We start from the raw sequence: 24,500 nt of genomic DNA, 5'->3' as shown, positions 1-24,500 counted from the left end.
TATCCTCTGACTTTGCCAAATTCATGGATGAGCTCTAACAGTTTTCTGGTGGAGTCTTTAGGATTCTCCAGGTATAGTATCATGTCATCTGCAAATAGGGATAGTTTTACTTCTTCCTTTCCAATTTGGATTCCTTTTATTTCCTTTACTTCTCTGATTGCTATGGCTAGGACTTCCAGAACTATGTTGAAGAGTAGTGGCGAGAGCGGACATCCTTGTCTTATTCCTGATCTCAGTGGGAATTCTTTCAGCTTTTCACCACTGAGAATGATGTTCGCTGTGGGTTTGTCATATATGGCCTTTATCATGTTGAGGTAGGTTCCCAATATGCCTACTTTCTGAAGGATTTTTATCAGAAATGGGTGTTGGATTTTGTCAAAGGCTTTTTCCGCATCTATTGAGAGGATCATATGGTTTTTCTTCTTCAGTTTGTGAATGTGGTGTATCACACTGATGGATTTGTGGATATTGAAGAATCCTTGCATCCCTGGGATAAATCCCGCTTGATCATGATGTACAATCCTTTTAATGTATTGTTGGATATGGTTTGCTAGTATTTTGTTGAGGATTTTTGCATCGATGTTCATCAGTGAAATTGGCCTGTAGTTTTCTTTTTTTGTGGTATCTCTGTCTGGTTTTGGCATCAGGGTGATTGTGGTCTCATAGAATGAGTTTGGGAGTATCCCTTCCTCTGCAACTTTTTGAAATAGTTTCAGAAGGAGAGGTGTTAGCTCTTCTCTAAATGTTTGATAGAATTTGCCTGTGAAGCCATCTGGTCCTGGACTTTTGTTTGTTGGAAGTGTTTTAATCACAGTTTCAATTTCAGTTCTTGTGATGGGTCCATTCGTCTTTTCTATTTCATCTTGGTTTAGTCTTGGAAGATTTTACTTTTCTAAGAATTTGTCCATTTCTTCTAGGTTTTCCATTATATTGGCATATAGTTGCATATAGTAGTCTCTTACGATCCTTTGTATTTCTGTGATGTCCGTTGTTACTTCTCCTTTTTCATTTCTAATTTTATTGATTTGAGTCCTCTCTCTTTTTTGCTTGGTAAGTCTGGCTAAGGGTTAATCAATTTTGTTGATCTTTTCAAAGAACCAGGTTTTCATTTTGTTGATCTTTTCTATGGTTTTCTTTGTTTCTATTTCATTGATTTCTGCTCTGATCATTATGATTTCTTTCCTTCTACTAACTTTAGGTCTTGTCTGTTCTTCTCTCTCGAGCTGCTTTAGATGTAAAGTTAGCTTGTTTATTTGAGCTTTTTCTTGTTTCCGGAGGTGGGCTTGTATTGCTATAAACTTTCCTTTTGCTGCATCTCATAGGTTTTGGAGTGTCATATCTTCGTTGTCATTTGCTGCTAGGTATTTTTTAATTTCCTCTTTGATTTCTTCAGTGATCCATTGGTTGTTTAGTAGCATGTTGTTGAGTCTCCTCGTGTTTGTGTTTTTTTGCAGTTTTTTTCTTGTTGATTTCCAGTCATATAGCATTGTGGTCGGAAAAGATGCTTGATATGATTTCAATTTTCTTAAAGTTACTGAGGTTTGATTTGTAGCCCAGGATATGATCAATCTTAGAGAATGTTCCATGTGCACTTGAGAAGAATGTGTATTCTGCTGCTTTTGGATGGAATGTCCTATAAATATCTATTAAGTCCATCTGGTTTAATGCATCATTCAAGGCCTGTGTTTCCTTATTGATTTTCTGTCTGGTTGATCTGTCTATTGCTGTAAGTGGGGTGTTAACATCCCCCACTATGCTTGTGTTATTGTCGATTTCTCCTTTTAAGGTTGTTAGCAGTTGCCTTATATATTGCAGTGAACCTGAGTTGGGTGCGTAGATATTTAAAATTGTTATATCATCTTCTTGGATTGATCCTTTGATCATTATGTAATGTCCTTCTTTATCCCTTAGACTATTCTTCATTTTAAAGTCTATTTTGTCTGATATGAGTATTGCTACTCCAGCTTTTTTTGATCCCCGTTTGCGTGCAATATTTTCTTCTATCCTCTCACTTTCAATTTGTATGTGTCCCTAGAAGTGAAGTGGGTCTCTTGAAGACAGCATATATATGGGTCTTGTTTTTGTATCCATTCAACCAGTCTATGTCTTTTGGTTGGGGCGTTCAGTCCATTAATATTTAAGGTAATTATTGATATGTATGTTCTCATTGCCATTTTATTAATTGCTTTGGATTTGTTTTTGCTGCTCTTTTTCCTTTCCTTCTTCTCCTGTTCTTTTCTGTCTATAGAAGTTCCTTTAGTATTTGTTGTAAGGCTGGTTTAGTGTTGCTGAATTCTCTCAGCTTTTGCTTATCTGTGAAGGTTTTGATTTCTCCTTCAAATCTGAATGAGAGCCTTGCTGAGTAGAGTAAGCTTGGTTGGAGGTTTTTTCCTTTCATCACATGAAGTATATCATGCCACTCCCTTCTGGCCTGCAGAGTTTCTGCTGAAAAATCGGCCAATAATCTTATTGGGGTTCCCTTGTATGTGATTTGTTTCTTTTCCCTAGCTGCTTTCAAGATTTTCTCTTTGTCTTTAATTTTGGTCAGTTTGATTAATATGTGTCTTGGGGGTGTTCCTCCTTGAGTTTATTTCATATGGTACTTGTTGTGCTTCCTGGATTTGAGTGAGTGATTCCTTCCCCATGTTAGGGAAGTTTTCGGCTATTATCTCTTGGAATATTTTTTTGTCCCCTTCTCTCTCTCTTCTCCTTCTGGCACCCCTATAATATGGATGTTGGTGTGTTTCACGTTGTCCCAGAGTTCTCTGAGACTCTCTTCATTTGTTTTCAATCTTTTTTCTCTTTTCTGTTCTGTAACCGTAATTTCCACTAATCTGTCCTCCACCTTGCTTATTTGTTCTTCTGCCTCCTGTATTCTGCTGTTAGCTGCTTCTCGTGATTTTTTTATTTCAGTTATTGTATTTTGCATCTCTTCTGGTTTAAGTTTGCTATCTTGTATCTCTTTTCTCAGTATGTCCTGTAAGTTATCCATCTTTGCCTCCAGTTTATTTCCAATGTCTTGCATCATCTTCAGCATCAACAGTCTAAAGTCTTTTTCCTGGAGGCTAAGAATCTCCTCATCGCTTAGCTGTTTTTCTGGGGTTTTTCCTTTCTCCCTCATCTGAGTTATAGTTCTCTGTCTTTTCATTTTTATAGGTTTTTGGTGTGGTGACCTTTTGACAGATAATAGAGTTGTAGCCTCTCTTACTTCTGATATCTGCCCCCCTGTGGCTCAATTCGGTAAGGGGGGGCTTGCTGTAGGCTTCCTGATGGGAGGGGCTGATGCCTGCCTCCTGGTAGGTGGAGCCAATTCTAATCCCTCTGGTGGGTGGGGCTTAGTCTCTGGATGGGATTAGAAGCAGCTGTGTGCCTGAGGGGTCTTTAGGTAGCCCGTTTACTGAGGGGCGGGGCTGTGATCCCACCTGGATTGTTGTTTGCCCTGGGGCTTCTCAGCAGCTGACTGATGTGTGGGGCCAGATTTTCCCAAAATGGCCACCTTCAGAGAAAGTCATGGCTGCTGAATATTCCCAAGAGCTTTGCTTTCAATGTCCTTCCCTCACAATGAGCCACGTTTACCCCTCTTTTCCCACGATGTCCTCCAAGAACTGTGGTCAGGTTTGACCCCAATTCCTATGGAGACTTTGCTTTGCCCTGGGACCCAGGGCACGTGAAAGTCTGTGTGCACCTTTTAAGAATGGTGTTTCCGTTTCCCTCCGTCCTGTGGAGCTCTTGTGCGCAAGCCCTACTGTCCTTCGATGCCAGATGCTCTGGGGCTCTTTCTCCCCATGCCAGATCCCCACACGTGAGAGTTTGATGTGTGGCTCAGAACTCTCACTCCTGTAGGTGAGTCTCTGTGAACCAGTTAGTTTCCAGTCTGTGGAGCTTCCCACTCAGGAGGTATGGGGTTGTTTATATCATGAAATGTCCCCTCCTACCTCTTGATGTGGCCTCCTCTTTTTCTTCTGAAGTAGGATATCTTTTTTAAGGTTTCTGGTCCATTTGGGTGAAGAATCCTCAGTCTTTAGTTGTGAATTTTGTTGTTTTTAGGAGAGATGTTGAGCTCTGGTCCTTCTATTCTGCTATCTTAATCCCCAGAAATCTTGGCTATTTTTTTTTTTTTCTTTTTTTGTCCATCCTGCAGCATATGGAGTTTCCAGGCCGGATTTCAGATCCAAGCTGCAGTTGTGACCTATGCTGCTACTGCAGCAACACTGGATTCTTTAACCCACTCTGCAGTATCAGGACTGGTGATCAAACCTACATCCTTGTGCTGCAGAGATACCACCCATCCCACTGTGCCACAGTGGGATCTCCGTATTGGCCATTTTTAATGCTTCTTTCTGAAATATCTATTCATATCATTTTCTTGCTGTTCTGATGGATTGAAGAACCCATCACAGGCTGCAGACATGAACAATTTATCTGTCATGTGTATTGCAGGTAGTTGTCCCAAAGCATCATTTGTTCATATGCTTTATTCATGGTACCCTTTGCTGTACAAAAATCTTAGAATCTTAAGTATCTTTAATATGTGTGTGTATATAATACACACATATATATGTGTATATATATTTACATGTATGTATACACACACACACACATGCATATATAGTTTCTGGGGTTTCTAAGTTATAAAGAGCTTCTTAACACCTAGGCTGCAACTTAGTCTCCAAGTTTTTCTTCGAATATTTGTACTATTTTTTACATGTAAATCCATCAGCAATTTTATTTTGTATAATGTGTAACCTAGAAATGCAATAGAACTTTCTTCCAAATTATATGTTGTTTGTGCCAGTCTTTTAATTTAAAAATCTTTTTCTCAGTGAATTGAAAAAAATCACCTTTACGGGAGTTCTGCTGTAGCTCAGTAGGTAAAGGATCAGCATTGTGACTGCTGTGGCTCAAGTCGCTGCTGTGGCGTGGGTTTGATCCCTGGCCTGAGAACTTCCACATGCCACAGGCATGACCAATAAATAAGTAAATTTAAGAAAAATTGTGTTTGCTCCATCAAATTTCCATTTATACTGAGATCTGTTTCTTCTCACCCATTTTCTCCACTGGTCTGTTTGTCAGTTCCAATGTCAGTGCCACATTATTTGGAATTGATTCTTTAATTGGCAAGAAAAGTTAGTGCCTTGTCATTCTTTTCCTTTTTTTATGATAGCTCTCCTAATTTATCTTCCCATATAAGTAACAAGAACATTTTCAGAATCTCCTCAATGCAACATCTAATTGGAATACTTTCAATTTAGAAATTCATTTAGAAGAAATGGCATTTTTAATTTCTTTCTTTTTTTTTTTTTTTTTTTTTTGTCTTTTTGCCATTTCTTGGGCTGCTCCCGTGGCATATAGAGGTTCCCAGGCTAGGGGTCTAATCAGAGCTGTAGCTGCCAGCCTATGCCAGAGCCACAGAAACGCAGGATCCGAGCCACGTCTGCGACCTACACCACAGCTCACAGCAACCCTGGGTCATTAACCCACTGAGCAAGGGCAGGGATTGAACCCGCAACATCATGGTTCCTAGTCGGATTCGTTAACCACTGCGCCACGACGGGAACTCCAGTAATGACATTTTAAAATGGTTGTACTTTGTACTTTGTTCAGGTCTTTTTTATGCCCTTCAGTGTGATTGTATAGTTTCTGCATGTAGGTTCTATAATTTTTGCTAGATGATAATGCCCAATTCTAGAGAGGATGCAGGGAAATTTATATCTACTTGGCTAGTAGCAATGGAAAGTAGCCCAATCAACTCTTTTGGAAAGCAATTTTATAGTCTATAAAGGGCCCTACAAAGTGAGCATTTCCCTGGGAGAGAATACATGAATTAGAGAACTTATTCTCATGTTATTTCCAAAAGAAAGAAAAAGCTATGTGTGGGGTGTACCATGGTTCGTAATGATGAAAATTTAGACTCAGTATAAAAATTAAATCAAAAGGAGACAGTTTTTCAACAAACCCACTTAATAGCATAAGTCATTAAAATGGCATTTGAAATTTACATAACATGATTGATACATGATAAAAGGGAAAATGTGATATGAAATTGAATGTACAAGCTACAACTGAAAAAGGGCATCTATAAATTAGGGGAAAATATACAAAATATTAAAAAACATCATTATTGATTTCTTGAGATGATAAATGAGATTTCCCTTCTATTTCTCAAACTTTCAATAATTTCATTCTTTACTTTGAAAAACATAAAATGTTACTAATCAGAATTAAATGGAAGAGCAAGGGGTTGGATGGGGGAAAGAAATTTTGGAAGGTTTTCTTTAAAAAGCAATTTGACTAATTTAAAATATACAGAGCAGCAAGGATAAACTGCTAATGATGAGTTTACAAATAGAGGTTCACTTTAAGCAGATAAAAGTAATGTACTATTAGTAGTTTATATGCAATGTATTATGCAGTTTGAGAACAGTTTTTTCTCTTAAGTAGGTTAAATCTGTCTCTGTAATCTTGCTCACACCATTGATTTGCATCTGACACCCTCCTTGAAGTACAAAGATAAACTTCAGCCCAATTAAGATTGCATTATCCCTGGTCCTCATTAACAAAATTTAGCAGAGTGAAATTTCCCCATGCCTCATCACTTATCAAATGAAGAAGGTTTTGTGTTCATTAAAACAAAAACAGAGTAACTGGAACTTTTTCTACCTGTAACTCTACCTGTAGGTTACAGACCCCATTCTCAGCTCAACACTAAGATCCATTGTGCACCTACCCTATACAAAGAAGAGTTTAAGGCGATTTACGATTTATGATTTACATATATTATCTCACTAATTTTCATGACAATCCTACAAAGTTGGAATTGTTGGTTCTGATATAATAATGAGACACTGGGTATCAAAGAGCTATGACTTGTCCATAGATGTGTGTTCCATGTGGACTCATTCAACAGGCCTTAACTGAGCCACTATTTTTTTTTTTTTTTTTTTTTTTTTTTGTCTTTTTGCTATTTCTTGGGCCGCTCCCATGGCATATGGAGGTTCCCAGGCTAGGGGTCTAATTGGAGCTGTAGCTGCCAGCCTACGCCAGAGCCACAGCAATGCGGGATCCGAGCCGCGTCTGCAACCTACACCGCAGCTCATGGCAACGCCAGATGGTTAACCCACTGAGCAAGGGCAGGGATGGAACCCGCAACCTCGTGGTTCCCAGTCGGATTCGTTAACCACTGCGCCACGATGGGAACTCCACACCACTATTTTTAAAATTGATTTACAATGTTGTGTTAATTTCTGGTATACAGCAAAGTGATTCAGATATACATATATACATAAATACTATATATATACTTTTTCAGATTCTTTTTCATTATAGGTTATTATGACATATTGAATATATTGTGTTATATAGCAGGTCCTTATTGTTTATCTATTTTATATATAGAAGTGTGTATCTATTAATCCCAAACTCCTAATTTATCCCTCTACTACTTTTCCTTTTTGCTAACCATAAGTTTGTTTTATATGTCTGTGAATCTATTCCTGTTTTTTTTTCATTTTTTAAAGTTTTATTGAAGTAGAGTTGATTTACAAGGTTGCAATAATTTCTGCTGTACAAGAGTGATTCAGTTATACATATGCACACATCCATTCTCTCTCAGATTCTTTTCCCACATAGATGATCACAGAATACTGGGTAAAGTTCTCTGCGCTCTAGAGCAGGTCCCTGTTGGCCAAGCAGTCCATATACCTCAGTGTGATGATGCCAATCCCACGCCCCAAGTCCATTCCTCCACCTCCTGCAAACTGTCCCCTTTGGTAGCCATAAGTTTTACAAAGCCTATGAGTCTGTTTCTGCTCTTTAAATGAGTTCATCTGTGTCCCTTTTTTCGATTCCACATATAAGTAACACCATATATCTTTCTTTGTCTGACATGCTTCACATTGTATGATAACCTCTAGGTCCATTCACATTGCTGCAAATGGCATTATTTTTTCTTTTTAAAATTGAACCACTAATTTTATTAGGCTCTAACACTGGCAGCAAGTGGTGGTGGCATGTGAGGCCTTTAGCCACTCCCATAATCTATCGGCCTTGAGTCAAGCCAGCCCAAGGAAATATATGACTTGGGTCACAGCAGTGTGCTTACCGTGCCAATGAACTTCCAGACAAGGGTCCTCAGCCCCTTCCCCTCCATGTGTCCCAGAGCATCTCCTAAATAGAAATGCTGACGGTGTCATTGGTGTAGGCTGGGTGCTTAGGCTGCAAAAATAATCAACATGGGAGTTCCTGTTGTGGCTCATCAGGTGAAGAACCCAACATAGTGTCCATGAGAATGTGAGTTCAATCTCTGACCTCACTCAGTGGGTTAAGGATCCAGCGTTGCAGCAAGCAGTGGAATAGGTCACAGATATGACTCAGATCTGGTGCAACTATGGCTGTGGTGTAGGCTGGTAGCTGTGGCTCCCATTTGACTCCTTGCCTGGGAACGTCCATAGCCCACAGGTGTGGCCCTAAAAAGAAAAAAAAGAAAACAAACCCAGTGTGGTCAGTCTAGTCCTCAGCCAGGGTCTAGCACCAGGGGCTCACTTGGTTCCAGAACATTTTGGTAATATATGAATGCACACACATTCATGTATACATACGTGTGTGTGTGTGTGTTTCTAAAGTCGGGTCCACAACTTCCAGGCCCCCAAAGGTTGAGAACTACCAACCTCCTAAATTCAATCCAAGGGTGGTCTGATGCTCAAGTCCAAGCTCTGCTCACCATCCTGTACAAATCGCCTCCAGGTTATGCTTTCAGTGTAATTCTCCAGGACCCTTCTGACTAATTTAGGAAGAAAATCCTTACCACGTCCAGTTCTTCACAACAGACCAATGACAGCTTGTGTCACAGAGCTCAACGTAAATAGTAATTTTGTAGCAAAAAAAACTGCAAGTATTTGATATTTGCTCTTTGAATTTAAATAACTGAAGTGAACAGACTTGTGGTTGCCAAGGGGAGGGGAAGGGAGTGGGATGGACTGGGAGTTTGGAGTTAAGCAAATGCAGACTATTACATTTGGAGTGGATAAGCAATGAGATCCTGCTGTATAGCACAGGGAGCAATATCTAGATGGAACATGATGGAGGATAATGTAAGAAAAAGAACGTACATATATTTATAACTGGGTTACTTTGCTGTGCAGCAGATGTTGACAGAACATTGTAAATCAACGATAATCAAAGATAATTTTAAAAAACTGAAGTGAAGATGGGTGAAACTTCAAAGGCGCCAATATGTAAATAATTAATCATGCGATTGGGTTGGCCCATAATGACCCAAATCATTTCTGCCTCTGCTACTGATCAGTCCCTACGCTTGATGACAATTTCCAGAGAGATGTATTTATATTAGTTAGAAACCCAGAGTAACTGTGTTAACATAGGGAAAAAGTGAAACAAATTTAAAATTAAATTTAAATTAAAATAAATTTAATTATGTATATGCCATTTTATTATTATCATTGGAGATCATCTGAGCCTTTTTATTTTAATTTTTATTTTTTGGCTGCAGCCATGGCATGTGAAAGTTCCTGGACCAGGGGTCGAACCCAAGCCATAGCAGCAACCACAAGAGAGATCCCTAAACCTTTTTCTGAACAATATTTTTCAAAGTACCCCTTCCTGTGTAGTCTCCACATACTACAGATGCTGAAATGTTGGGACACTTACCACTGACCTACATACAAAACAACTTGGATATCAGTGGAGGTGGAGGCTCAGCTTTGTTCAGAATAGCGATGGATAAATATAATAAAAACATGTATTTTAAGGTACTTGCTTACCTCAAAATAGATATCCTGGAAGTATACCAAGATAGCCTTGTCAAAACAGAATGTATCCCCAACTGCATTCTGAATTTCATTTCTGCTCCCAAACTTACTCCAGAAACAACTTAGCTTCCAAAGTTTGACCTTGATCCAATAACAGGAGAATCGACCGGAAAGCCTTCTAAAACTTGAGATCCCTGTAATTGACAGGCATGGTTCAGTTCTGTAGCATCACTGTTCAGGTTTGGAGCCAGAAGCCCTCCCATGTAAATTCCTGAGGATCTTCTGACCCACATCCTGGGGTGGGAAGTGCTACATCTTGACTTGAGGTGTCTGGGGCTCAAGAGCAACTTGACATCCCTGATTCAACTGGCTTAAGCCAAGAAGAAAGGATTCCCTTGAGTTACATTGCTCAGTCGTGGCAGCTCTGGACGTCATCAACATCACAAACTATGAAGGCAGGACGGACTGGTCTCTGTGCTAGCCCCTTATTTTATTTTATTTTATTTTATTTACTTTATTTTATTTTCATTTTACATTACTTAACTAAAGTTTTATTTTTTGCTTTATAGGGCCCCACCTGTGACATATGGAAGTTCCCAGTCTAAGGGTCAAATCAGAGCTGCAGCCTATACTACAGCTCACAGCTGGATCCTTAACCCACCTAGCAAGGCCAGGGATCAAACCCGAGTCCTCATGGATACTAGTCTGGTTCATTACCACTGAGCCACAATGGGAGATCCTCTTTTTTTCCTTTATTTTAGTGACCCCAGCTAACAGCATTTCCTGTGTCTTTGGACGGAATTTTTTCAGGTCAACATGTAAAATATTCACTGGCACAAATAGCTTAAAACTAATGCTTAGTTCCTGGAGGAGGGGGTCGATTGCCACCCAAAGCCTTATGAGTTATGAGAATAAGGAGGTGGGAGGTGGACTTTGGGGTTCCAGATACCAGGAAATTGTGTTCAGTCCAATCTGGGGGTAACACAGTTCTTAATGTCACTTCCAAAGAGAACAGCACAACAAAAAACAAACCCCCAACAACTATTAGCAAAAGAAAAAGATAGCCCAGGAGTTCCCATTGTGGCTCAGTGGTAACGAACCTGACTCGTATCCATGAAGATGGGGGTTCAATCCCTGGCCTCGACCAGTGGGTTAAGGATCCCATGTTGCCGTGAGCTGTGGCATAGGTCACAGATTCGGCTAGGATCCAGCATTGCTGTTGCTGTGGTGTAGGCTGGCGGCTACAACTCTGATTGGACCCCTAGCCTGGGAACTTCCATATGCTATGGGTGTGACCCTAAAAAGAAGGAAAGAAAAAAATCCAGAGAGGACACACTATTGGAAGGAGAAATAAACACACGTGTTAGAAAATTGAGGATTCCAGAGGCAAGTGACTTACACCCTCCGCCTGACCTCTGAAAATCACAGGAGGATGGAAAGGAGTCATGTGTGTTCCCCATACAAAGGCTTTAAGTAAAGCCCAACACTGCAGCTGAGTTCCTATGCGTGTGGGAACTGAGGGTTGTGATGTTGCATGAGCTGGGGACTTTGTCGTCAGTGAGGTTGCAAAATGATGAAGGAAACTGAGGTCCACACACCCACACATTTCACTGATGGTCCGGGGTGGTGAGCGCCATCCTGGATACATCACAGAGAGGAAGGGTTCTGGATGGAAGAGGGCTACTCCACAGGAGAGAACAATTTTGGAAAGACAGCTTGGAGGGGTGTACCTTGGTGCTGTCTGGAGTTCATGACCACAGGCACTTAGAACTGTTGGAGACCCTGGGAAGCCGCAGAACTGGACAAGCAGGGGGAGGGCAGGTAGCCTGCACTGCAGAACGTGAACCCAATGTGCAGCCCAGCTGCCTCCAAACAACTTTGATCATGCGCCCACAACAGCAAAATCTTGAGCATGTACACCCAATATATTTTTATGTATATATGTATGCATGTATTTCATTTTATTTTGGGGACCGCACCTACGGCATATGGAAATTCCCAGGCCAGGGGCTGAATCAGAGCTGTAGCTGCCAACCTATGCCACAGTAAGGTCAGATCCCATCTGTGTCTCTGACATACACCCACAGCTCACCACAAGGCCCGATCCTTAGCCCACTGAGCAAGACCAGAGATCAAACCTGCATCCTCATGGATACCAGTCAGGTTCATTACCGCTGAGCCACAAAGGGAACAATTTGTATTTTATTTATAACATCCCATTATATGTATTTATGATATATGATGCAATATACTCCAAAAAAATCAAGATCAGAAATAAAAATGTGGATAAAATTTACTCCAAAATCAAGATCACCTTTCATGGTAAAAATGAAATTTTTATGTCGTAAAGGCTATTTTTCACTGAAATAATTATTATCAATAAGATATTTCAGGAGAGCGATGGGACTGTTGAATCTGAATAATTCAGCGTTTAGGATTGCAAAAAGCTTGCACCATGAATAGAAACGTCAGCTTCAAGGCTCTTTTGTTGTTTGCTTATGTTGGCATTTTTCATTTCATTTGTGTGTGTGTGTGTGTGTGTGTGTGTGTGTTTCCAACCATGGTTTCTTTGCAGGGATATTTTCAAGCTGCTTTTGCATTTCGTGAGGATGGGTTCAGTGAGAGTTGGATTTGGTAACCAGAGCTGTTGCAGGCTGGGCTACACACAAGCTGGAGCCATCACTACAGTGTGACAACAGACAGGAACCCCCTACCTATGGATGCCCCACATAGAGCCACAGGCTCCTCTGGAGGTCACCAGTGTCACTGACATCTTAAATATCATTAAAGATGATATTTTTATCATCTTAATTTCTCTTCTTGTTTTTTTAAAAATCTAGTAATAAGCAGAAGCTCTTTCCTTACCCCCATAGCCATCCCGTACGTCCTGCTTACGAGACCACTGCCAAAGTATCTGAACCAAGATTAGTCTAGGTAGGGGAACTGCTACTAGAATATTCCAGCAAAGAGCTGAACTTGGGCTCAATAGGGACATCGTCCCTTTAAGCTGAAGAGGCCATTTGACATCATGGTAATAATCAAGCCACTGCTAAAGAGTGAGGCAGGTGGTAAGCTTAACCCCTTAACTCCATGGTTAGCCCGCTGGTTCTCACATTATCTGGTGAATCCGAATCAACCGCCAGCCTGGTTAACCACAGCTTTTCAGCCCTACCCCCAGGGTTGCTGACTCAACAGGTCTGGGGTGAAATCCAAGGACTTGCATTGCCAACAGGTCCCTGAGGCTGATGCTGCTGACCTGAGGACCACACTTTGAGAGGCTTGGGCCATGGACATTGAGGAGATGGGCAGAAGAAGAAGAAGAAATTCCCATGAATTACGTGAAGAAGGACCAGCCAGAGCAGAGGAAGAAAACCTCTGCTCATAGGAGAGCAGACAGGATGTTGGATCATAGGAGGTAAGACAGGATGTTGCTGGAAAGGAGGGAGCCAGCAACACTCCCAAAAGGTACCTAGAGAACAGGTAGGTCTGACAGGTGTGCCCTGGATTTGGAAACAAGAAAGTTTCTAGGCTCATAGGGGTCTCTTAGAGAATCAGACTATGGGAGGGTAAGAAGGGGATGGGAGGTGAGGGAGTAGAAAGTGATAGGAGTTTCTTTTCTTTTCTTTTGCTTTGTTTTGTAAGATGAAGAAGACGAGACAAAGTCCACATGGCAAGGAGAAAGCCACAGGAGAGCTGAGAATAAAAGTCAGAACTCATGGAGTTCCTGCTGTGGCTCAGAGGTTAAGAGCCTGACTAGTATCCATGAGGATGCAGATTTGATCCCTGGCCTTGCTTAATGGGTCAATGTTCCAGTGTTGCCCAGCTTAGGCTGCAGATGCAGCTTGGATCTGGCATTGCTGTGGCTGTGGCATAGGCTGGCAGCTACAGCTCCAATTCGACCCCTGGCCTGGGAACTTCCATGTGCCAAGGGTGTAGCCCTAAAAAGACAAAATAAATTTTTTTTAATTAAAAAAGAAGAGAAGGAGTTCCCATCATGGCGCAGTGGTTAACGAATCCGACTAGGAACCATGAGGTTGCGGGTTCGGTCCCTGCCCTTGCTCAGTGGGTTAACAATCCGGCGTTGCCGTGAGCTGTGGTGTAGGTTGCAGACGCGGCTCGGATCCCGCGTTGCTGTGGCTCTGGCATAGGCTGGTGGCTACAGCTCCGATTCGACTCCTAGCCTGGGAACCTCCATATGCCACAGGGGCGGCCCAAGAAATAGCAAAAAAAAAAAAAAAGACAAATAATAAATAAATAAATAAATAAATAAATAAATAAAATAAAAAAGAAGAGAAAAGAAAGAAAGGAGGTATTGACCTGGATCAGCCTTCTCCCAGTACAGTCTGTGGACCAGCAGCAGCCCACTTGTGAATTTATATGAAACACAAATAAACTGCTCCCCAGATCTGCAGAACAAGGATCTTGGGGTGCTGCCCAGGACTCTGCATTAGCAATCCCTCCAGGTGATTCTGGTGCTACTTAAGATTGAGAGATGCTGGCACTGGAACAGTCTACCCAGTGGTCTCATCTTTGTGTCAAGGCTTCCCTGAAGGGTTTAAAACAAACAAGCAAGCAAACAAAACCCCTCTGATTTTCAAGCTTTAAATTTCACCAAGTTTCTTGGTCAGAATCAATACCAATAGCCACCAGCCTGCAGGATGCCTGCCTCTGCAATAAACCACATTCCTGCCACGTTGGTCTTCTTTGGGGCCACACACATGCTGCGTTCAGTCCTGTTCAGGGTTCTAATCTGGTTCTTCCCTCTTTTAGGGGTACGTGCCTCCAGGAGGGACAAGTTATGTCTCCCACCCAGGTCTTTGTGTTCACATGCCCCATCCCCACCACTGGGCCCATCCCTGAGCCCCAATCACAGAGCTCCCCTCCCCACCCGGTCACCCTCTAACCCGTCCCTTCATTTGCTACCACAGGGACTTTGCACTTCCTGTTTCTCTCTGTTTGGAAGCATCTCACCCTAGACTGTCATTGCTTTCTGAACAGATGTTTATCTGCTCCCTAGGCCCTTCCTTGAGCATCCGTCTGAAAAAGCTGTCTATTCGCCTCCCATCCTCCATGCCTCCCCCTGCATATCAAGTCCTAGGGCTTCGTAGCAAATTATTACAGACTTGGTGGGTGGCTTAAAGCAACAGAAATGTATTGTCTCATAGGTCTGGAGGGCTATACACTTGGGATCAGGTGTCATCAGAGCTCTCCTTTCTGAAGGATTTAGGGAAAGCTTCCGGTGCTCCCAGGGGATTCCTGGCTTCTGGCTGCATCTTTCCAGTCTCTGCCTCCCTCTTCATTTGACCTCCTTGGTTGTCTCCTTGTGTTCTCTCCTCCTGCTTTCAAGACACCGTCACTGGATTTGGAGCCCCACCCTAAATCCAGGAAGATTTCATCTTGAGATGCTTAATGAGCTCCATCTGTAAAGATCCTATTTCCGAATGAAGTCGCATTCTGAGGTTCCTGATGGTCATGGATTTTTGAGAGCTTACTCTTCCACCCACCTCACCCTGTTCTATCGATCATTTAGGTAATTTCTATTACTAAACATTACCTGCTTATTTCTTACCATCTAGAACAAGATCCCTATATGGGCAAGGAATGTGCTGTACCTACGTGGACATCCCCAGCTTCCACAGCAGTGCCTACCACCCAACAAGTTCGTAATACGTCTCCATTGACTAAATGATGAATGGATAGATGGATGGATGAATGAAATCTCAACCTCTTCTTGCTCCAACTTTAGCCAGACCCTGAGATAGTCATTTCTCCCTGTGTCCTCAACATCTCTGCTCTGTGGTTCTCCTGGCAACTGCATGCATTTCAACTGGACACTGTCCCTGGCCATCGTGTTCCTCCTCCTCTGGGGCTATCTTGAGCCTTCACCATCTCCACTAGCCCCCATGTTTTCCTTACCCCACTGGCCTTTCTAGTGCCCTGGGAAAGGTGAGGTCATGACCATGATCTGCTGATTGCCACACTCCCATCAGCCTGGTCCAGCCTCACCTGTGTTCTGGGTCCCTCCCCATCCTGCTTCCTCAAAGATTTCTCTCTAGCACGAGTCGGATCTGAGCCACATCTGTGAGATCAACGCTGTGAGCTTTTGACAACGCTGGATCCTTAAGCCACTGAACAAGGCCAGGGATCAAACTAACATCCTCACAGGCACTAGGTCGGGCTCTTAAACCCCTGAGCCACAGGGGAGCTCCAATGCCTCCTTTTCTAGGGCAGAGAAAGCTCAGAGAGCTTAAGGGGTGTGCCAAGGGCAACTGCTTAGAACAGAATCAGGCCAGTGCTCTCCTGATCCCAACCCCACCCCCAAAACATCCCACTTATGGCCAGACTGTGATTGTCAGAGTTGATTAAAATTTTGGGAGTTTCCACCATGGCACAGTGGAAATGAATCTGACTAGGAGCTATGAGGTTGTAGGTTCCATCCCTGGCCTCACTCTGTGGGTTAAGGATCCAGCATTGCCATGAGCTGTGGTGTAGGTCGCAGACGCAGCTTGGGTCCAGCATTGCTGTGGTTCTGGCGTAGGCCGGTGGCTACAGCTCTGATTAGACCCCTAGCCTGGGAACTTCCATGTGCTGCAGGCATGGCCCTAAAAAGACAAAAAATAATTTTTTTTTTAAATTTTGTACTTGGAAAACAGACAAACAGCCTCACCCACTGTCATCCCTTTCAATGAATATTTCCAGTTATTCAATGTGTGTGTGTGTGTGTGTGTGTACCTTGGGGCACATACCCACCTTCCCATTCTGCTCCTCAGATTAGATCAGGTGTCTAAGGGGAGGTGAGAAGCTGGGCAGTCCTGTAATTCAACAGAACCAGAATGACAAGATAAATGTAAAAAAGGGAGGAGGGAATTGCTTTAGAAAACTATGGTTTACAGCATTCACAGTAACTTGTTCTGAGTTGTATTTTTCTCTTTTTCAAAGACTTCGTCTAACCCATTACCTACAAAATCTGGATTATGATTTTCAAGAGGCTTTTCAATCTTTGAATGAAAGGAGCTAAGTTAAAACGTTGTCTGCTTCTGATTTTTTTTTTAATGGCCACATTATGGTTATAGGTGAAACTGTTGTGGGGAGGAAAGAATTAGGAAAGTGGAAATAACATATACATACACACTACTATATAAAATAGATGATTCACAAGAACCTAGTGCAGAGCACAGGAAAATCTACTCAAGAGTTTGTAATAACCTATACAGGGGAAAATGGATATATATTTTTTTGCATTTTAAAATTATTTTTTATTAAAGTATAGTTGATTTACAATGTTCTGTCAATTTCTGCTGTATAGCAAAGTGACCCAGTCATACATATATATACATTCTTTTTCTCATATTATCTTCTATCATATTCTATCACAAGTGATTGGATATAGTTCTCTGTGCTGTATAGCAGGACCTCATTGCTTATCCATTTTAAATGCAATAATTTGCATCTACCAACCCCAAACTTCCAGTCCATCCCACTCCCTCCCTGCTTCCGCTTGGCAACCACAAGTCTGTTCTCCGTGTCTATGAGTCTGTTTCTGTTCTGTAGATAGGTTCATCTGTGCTGTACTTTAGATTCCACATATAAGTGATATCATATGGTATTTGTCTCTCTGATTTAACTTCATAAGAGAATCTCTAGTTGCATCCATGTTGCTGCAAATGGCATTATTTCATTCTTCTTATGGCTGAGTAGTATTCCATTGTGTATGTATATACCACATCTTCTTAATCCATTCACCTGTCAATGGACATATAGGTTGTTTCCACATCTCGACTATTGTGCATAGTGTTGCTGTGAATATAGGAGGGCATGTATCTTTTTGAAATATAGTTTTTTTCCAAATATATACCCAGGAGTGGGATTGCTGGATTATACGGTAGTTCTATATTTAGTTTACTGAGGAAACTCCATACTGTTTTCCATAGTGGTTGTAGCAATTTACATTCTTACCAACAGTGTAGGAGGGTTCCCTTTTCTCCACACCCTCTCCAGCATTTGTTATTTGTAAGAATGCATATACTTATGTGTATGACTGATTCACTTTGCTGTACATCTGAAACTAATACAACATTGTAAATCAGCTCTACTCCAATAAGATTAAATTTTTTTAAAGCATGCTTTGATTATGGGGTTTGGGGCTTTAAAAATTCAAAATTCCTGCATGGGTCATTAGGGATTCACAGTGGCTGACCAACTTCCTTTTCCTCTCATGTCTGCCACCCTCTACCAAGACCACATTATGGGTCATACCTGAACTAACTTGGACTTTTTCTGTCTTTTTTCCTCATTATGTTTCCTTCCACTGGCATTGCTCTTCATAGCAACTGTCATGAACTCAATGGCTGTGGTCTGAAGAGGAGTCCACAGATGTCCTAGGTTCCTGCTTCTCTTTAAAAACATGAGACCTATCATTCTTTGGTGGAAGAATGGATAAACAAAAGTGGTCTATCTCTACCATGGAATAGCATCCAGCCATAGGAAGGAGTGAAGCACTGATGCAGGCTACCACCTGGGCGAACCTTGAAAACCTGATGCTGAGTGGAAGAAGCCAGACATCAACGAACACTTGCATTCCATGTATATGGAATGAACTGAATAGATAAATCATAGAGTCAGAAAGGAGACTTATGCCGGCCAAGGGGCTGGGGAGATGGGCTGGGGGTGGGGGTGGGTCAACTGGGGAGTAATTGCTTAATAGGAATGGAGTTTGATTTGGGGTGATGAAGTTGTTCTGGAACTAGATAGAGGTGGTGGTCGCCCAACATTGCTGCTAAGTGCCACTGAATTGTTCACTGTGAGATGGCTGATTTTTTTTTTTTTTTTTTTTTTTTTTTTTTTTTTTTTTGCTTTTTAGGGCCACACCTGTAGCATATGGAGATTCCCAGGCTAGGGGTCCAGTTGGAGCTACCACTGCCAGCCTATGCCACAGCCATAGCAACGCCGGATCCCTAACCCACTGAGCGAGGCCAGGGATCATGGTTCCTAGTCGGATTGTTTCCACTGCGCCAGGACTGGGAACTCCAAGATAGTTGATTTTATGTGATGTAAATTTCCCCTCAAAGAAACAAAATAACCTCAATGAAATAACATTAGACCCAGCAACTCTGGGACCTCCTTCCCACTGGGTAAAAACTGCCAGGACTCAGAAGTCATTGACCCTTGCAGGTACACTGCTTATCTTCCTGTTTGCCTCAGTTCATGCTTCTCCTCCTCTTCAGTGACCTCTGATTCAGTCCTGATGCCTGGGTTGAGCATCATGACCAAGAAGGCAGAGAGTGTATTTTATCCACAGCAGTTAGCAGGGTGCATTCAGCAGTAGGGATGTGCAGTGGTTTTGTTACTCAACTTCCTGAACCTGGTCTGTCTCTTTCAGTGCCATTACCTGCCACTCCCTTACAGGTACCGTCTCACCTGCTGGACCAACCACAAGTGTCTGCTCAGACCATGGTGCTCGGTCCAGGTTTTCCCCAAACGGCTCCCCGAAAACCCTATTCAAGACTGCAGTAGCATTGTTTCCATGAAGCATCTCCTGATCCACCCTCTCTCCAAGCACTCAGATCATTTTTCTCACTCTGCTCACTTTCAGTGTTGATTCCCCCCACCCCTTGATTCTGGAAGGAGAATATAGAGCCATTTTCCAGTTTGCAGACTCATTGTTGCCAACAACTTAACCACTGGGGTCCTGGTCAGCCAGTCAATATAGAAACTTTTTTTTTTTAAAGGCGTTCCTGTTGTGGTTCAGGGGGTTAAGAACTCGATATAGCCTCCGTGAGGGTGCAGGTTCAATCCCTGGTCTCACTTAGTGGGTTAAGAATCGGGCGTTGCCACAACTTCAATGTAGGGCAAAGATGCAGCTCGGATTTGGTGTTGCTGTGGCTGTGGGAACCCCTAGCCTTTGTATGCCGCAGATGCAGCCGTGAAAAGAAATTTAAAAAAACAAATGTTTTCCCAATCCTCCCCACAACCCCCAGGTTTTCTTTTTAAATTTTCAATGAGCTTTGTGAGATGTGATGTTTGCACTATCAGAAAGAAGAATGCAGAATTAGGCCACCATCCTGCTGTATCGTAACAACTTTAGAAGCCCATTTCATACTTCACACACACCAAGACACTCGATATTTCAGACAAGTACTGTATATTTAGCTTTTACAAGGAATATCAGACACATAGAGAAAATAAACAGAAGAAAAAGTGTCACTTCTACCCTCTAAGGTCCACTTGTGATACTATCTTCCTCTATGCTGAGGCTATAAAGATATTTCTTGTTCTATGGCTCCATCTGCTGGCAAAACCTTAGAGAACATCTTTCCAGTAATATTTTAAGTCCTTCCTGGAAAGTTAAAGTGCATATTGTATTCCAAACTGAGGAAAGAAAGAAAGAAAGGAAGGAATAAAGAAAGAAAGAAAGGAAAGAAAGGAAGAAAGAGAAAGAAAAATAAAGAAAGGAAGGGAAAGAGAGAGAGAGAGAGAAAGAAAGAAAGAAAGAAAGAAAAGAGAAAGAAAGAAAGAAAGAAAGAAAGAGCAGGAAGGAAAGAAAGGGAGAGAGAGGGGAAGGAAGGGAGAAAGAAAGAGAGAAAGAATGAAAGAAAGAGAGAGAGAAAGAAAGAAAAAAAGAAAATCTTTGTGAAGTTATTTTCCCCCAAACTAACCCTTGCTTCAACTGTCTCTTCTTTTCTCATAACTTCTTTAAGTGGGAGATGTTAGGATCACAGATCTTACCTCGAATTTCTCAAATTCTCTGAGCATAAGAATCACTTGGCATGACTTGTGGAAGGAAAATTCCTTGCTACCATCTCAAACCTACTGAGTCAGGATTATCTGGGAATGTGTGTGTTTTCAGAAGTTCCCCCAGTGCATTTTTAACAATCAAGCATTTTTAACAGTGTTTAACTTTGGGAAACACTGAAATTTAGCCTGTTCCTTTTGTTCCCACAGATGAGACTGTAGGACTTGGGGGGTGGTTTGGGGAAACTTCAGCCGTCTCCAACTCCCTAGCCCCATCAAAGTATACACTCCTAAGTATGAGTGAAAAACAGTATGTTTGTTGTATAAACATAGCTTCAAAGGCAGTCCCTAGAGGCACTACCCTCTGTACTCCATTATAGTGAAGCTATTGAATTATTACTGTATTTAACTAGTCACAGAGTCACCATCTGTCCCATTTCCCAGCCTGACAAATAATTCCATTCCACTTTAAAATATTTACAATAGGTTTTTTTTTGGATTTATTTTTATTTATATTTTTTGTCTTTTTAGGGCTGCACCCACAGCATATTGATGTTTCCAGGCTAGGGGTCGAATCGGATTTGTGGCTGCCAGACTACACCACAGCAATGCAGGATCTGAGCCTTGTCGGTGACCTACAACACAGTTCATGGCAACGCTGGATCCTTAACCCACTGAGTGAGGCCTGGGATGGAATCTGCATCCTCATAGATACTAGCCAGTTTCGCTAACCACTGAGCCATGATGGGAATTCCTAAAATAGTTTTTTTAAAATTAATGTATAGTTGATTTACAATGTTGTGTTAGTTTCAGGTATATTGCAAAGTGATTCAGTTACATATATGTGTATGGATATATTCTTTTTCATATTCTTATCCTTCTGGTTTATCGCAGGATATTGAATAGAATTCCCTGTGCTATAAAGTAGGACCTTGTTGTTTATCCATCCTATATAAATAGTTTGCATCTACTAGTCCCAAATTCCCAATCCAATCCTCCCTGGACCCCCTCCTCCTTGCCATCAACAAGTCTGTTCTCTATGTCTGTGAGTCTGTTTGCTAGACAAGTTCATTTGTGTCATGTTTTAGATTCCATATATGTGAAACAACTGTGTTGGCTTTGCCCAATGAGGAAATGAACAATTGAGGACACCTGATCCAGTGCCTCTGTTATAAACGTAGACGCTGTGTCATCACCTTCTGCCATTTGTTAGAGTTGCAAATTAGTGGGTCCCACCTACAGAACCTGCTGAATCAGAATCTTTAGCAGTGGGAGGTTCACAGTCCCCCTTTTAACCAGCCCTTCAAGTGATTCTAATGCAGGTCAAGTTTGAGAATCACTGTCATATACGTTAACATGCATGCACTCAGCACACAATTTGTTTGTTTTAGAAAGTTAAATATGTAGGTGCACAGCCGCCTGGCATCCTGGATCTAGAAGGCAGTTTTATTTTCTTCGGGGGCAAAACTCAAATCTCATTTTCTTATTTGATAAATGAAGTACCTTATTTTACCAAACTAACCCAAGAGTAAGTCCACTTTTTTTTAACAGCAGGGAGCTCAAAACGCACCTGGTCACAATTTCATAGTTTATTGAAAGGTGTATTGAGCACACAGCCCTGCTCCACAAGCAGGGAGTAAATCAAGCCCACCGCAATCCTCAACCAAGTGTAGTCACCTTTGCTCCAGGAGGGCGGGTAAGGTGCGGGCGGGCCTAGTTTGGAAGGGGCGGGGCCCAGCTTTGCATGGGCGGGGCCTAGAGAGGAAGGGGCAGGCCCCCTGTGGCCCTCCCTCCTTCCCTACTCCACCAGAAACTGCCATCTACGCGGCAACCAATCAGTGCGCAGCGCGGGCCCACTGCCCGTCATGCCGTTACCTCGGTGTCACGTGCAAACAGTTTACCCTTTGAAGCTCATGTCCATCCGCCCAGGAAAAGAGGTCCCCGTCCACTTCCGCTGGTGCCCACACCCCGCAGTCGCCTACTAGCAGGGGCCCTCAGCAAGGTGAGAGCGAGCAGCGCGGCTCTGCAGAGTTAAGAGACTCCGGTATCCGTTTGGGCTAGTGTCGGGGTGCGAAGTCCCAATCCCCGCGCGGAGGGATCCGGTGTGAGATAACCGTTGGGGGTGCTGCGGCTACTGTTAGTGCTGCGGGGGCAACTGTTAGTGTTGCGGGGGCGTCAGTGAGGCTGCGAGGGGCATCCCTGCGGACCGGCAGTAGTACGGTTGCATCCGTGTGGCTGCAGCCTGCGGGCTTGGTGAGATTGCGGCCCGCTGCGGGGTGTCCACCACGCTGCCACTCAGCGCCTCCCGTCGGCGGCCCAGATTCTGGGGGCCTCTTGTCTACAGTGGGCATGGGTGGGGACAGAGCTGGGAGGTGGAGTGGGGGGTGGCCTGGCGGGCCCGGTGGGCTGTCCTGGGGCGTAGGAGGAGTGACTGTATCTTTGGGGGTGGGCGTTCCTGTGGACGTCGCCTAGACCCAGATGTCCTTTATAGCTGGTATGGTGGGTTTTGTCACTCATTTCTCACGTCTGGGGTGACGGTGTAGTTTGTGATCCAGCCTGGTCCCCCTGCTGAATTGGGGGTTGGGGGAACAACTGAGCACTGCAGCTGGGCGGTGGAGGGGACATGGGGTCATCCAACCTGGCCCGGGTTTGATGGTGTGGGTAGCATGATCCAGGGGCTCTCGGGCTGGGTGCTCATCAGAACCACCTGGAGCGTGCTAGACACGAGCTTCTGGCTCGGGGCGGGGAATGGGCCCCCCATGTGATTTGAATTTCCAGCGAGTTCCAGGTGTTGCCAGTCAGAGATCAAGCTATGAGAACTACTGCAGTAAAGATATTCTCTCTTGAGATGGCAGTTCAGCTCGGTAGTAGGTTTTTTGCCATATACAGACACGCAGAGTCACTGCGAGGTCGCCAAGCCTTGGGTTTAAGTGCAAAGTTCTAAGCTGTGATTAGCAGCCAGGTCTGGAGGAGCGCTGTAGTGTGTTTATGAAAGAGAGAAGGAAACGGATTAACCATGTTGTGTGTTGATTGCTGTAACACGCGTGCAGACAGCTGTGTAGATGAGGGTGGAAGAGATGACCTTTGAGCTGGTCCTTAAAGGATAAGCTGGATTCTGCCGTTTTAGAAAGGAGAGTAAGGCACTTTGGCAAAGCGTGTTCCCTGGGACGAAGTGAAGCATGCAGTTTCTTAATGGCTGATGAGTGGAAGAAAGTAATGTTTGCTGGAGTCTAAAGCAGAGGTTTCCAGATTTGATTCTGTCCATCATCAGTAAGAGATTTGGGTAATTAGGTTGGCATGCTTTAATGTGTAAATGATGTGTGTATAGCTATTGTTGTGATATACATCTGCATAAATACAGAATGCTTCATAATGACATTAAAAATTAGTTGTAATATGCCAGGGCCTCAGCAGATCACATTGTGTAACCTACTTGGGAAATTGCTGACTTGGATTGTAAAGGTGTTTACAATTAGGTGAGCTAATGTGTGTTTAGTCCTTTATAGAATGTGATAGAAAGCGAAGAGGTCTTTAAAAGTGGAGAATGTCATTAGATTTGTCTTTCTAGGGAGATTGTCATGGAACCAAAATTTTTAGAAGTTGATAAAATGCATAAAAATGTTATCCCATCTTAGAGCAGAGTGATCTGAAATGTAAATGATGTCACAGAGTTCCCGTGGTGGCACAGTGGTTAACAAATCCGACTAGTAACCATGAGATCCCGGGTTCCATCCCTGGCCTTGCTCAGTGGGTTAAGGATCTGGCGTTGCCATCAGCTGTGATGTAGATCACAGACGCGGCTCAAATCCCAATCCCGCGTTGCTGTGGCTGTGGCATGGGCCGGTGTCTACAGCTTGGATTAGACCCCTAGCCTGGGAACCTTAATATGCTGGGGGAAGTGGCCCAAAGTGGCCCTAGAAAAGGCAAAAAGACCAAAAAAAAAAAGTAAATGATGTCATAACCTGCCCCTCTGTAGAACCTTCAGTGGCCTCTGGTTGCATT

The 24,500-nt window shown here is 42.9% G+C and overlaps 1 protein-coding gene across 2 annotated transcripts in view; it reads left to right on the top strand.

Annotated features, from left to right (window-relative positions):
• Positions 22,617 to 24,500, top strand: part of PIWIL1 (piwi like RNA-mediated gene silencing 1) — a 30,711-nt gene continuing 28,827 nt past the window's right edge. For both annotated transcript variants that reach the window (XM_021072051.1, XM_021072052.1), the window contains exon 1: positions 22,617 to 22,751. The gene's annotated coding sequence lies outside the window, so the exon portion shown is untranslated. The remainder of the gene's footprint in view (positions 22,752 to 24,500) is intronic.

The sequence above is a fragment of the Sus scrofa genome, chromosome 14, assembly GCF_000003025.6.
Source record: "Sus scrofa isolate TJ Tabasco breed Duroc chromosome 14, Sscrofa11.1, whole genome shotgun sequence".
Taxonomy (NCBI): Eukaryota; Metazoa; Chordata; class Mammalia; order Artiodactyla; family Suidae; genus Sus; species Sus scrofa.
The sequence above is the reverse complement of the archived record's forward strand: the minus strand, read 5'-3'. Positions and strand labels throughout refer to the sequence as shown.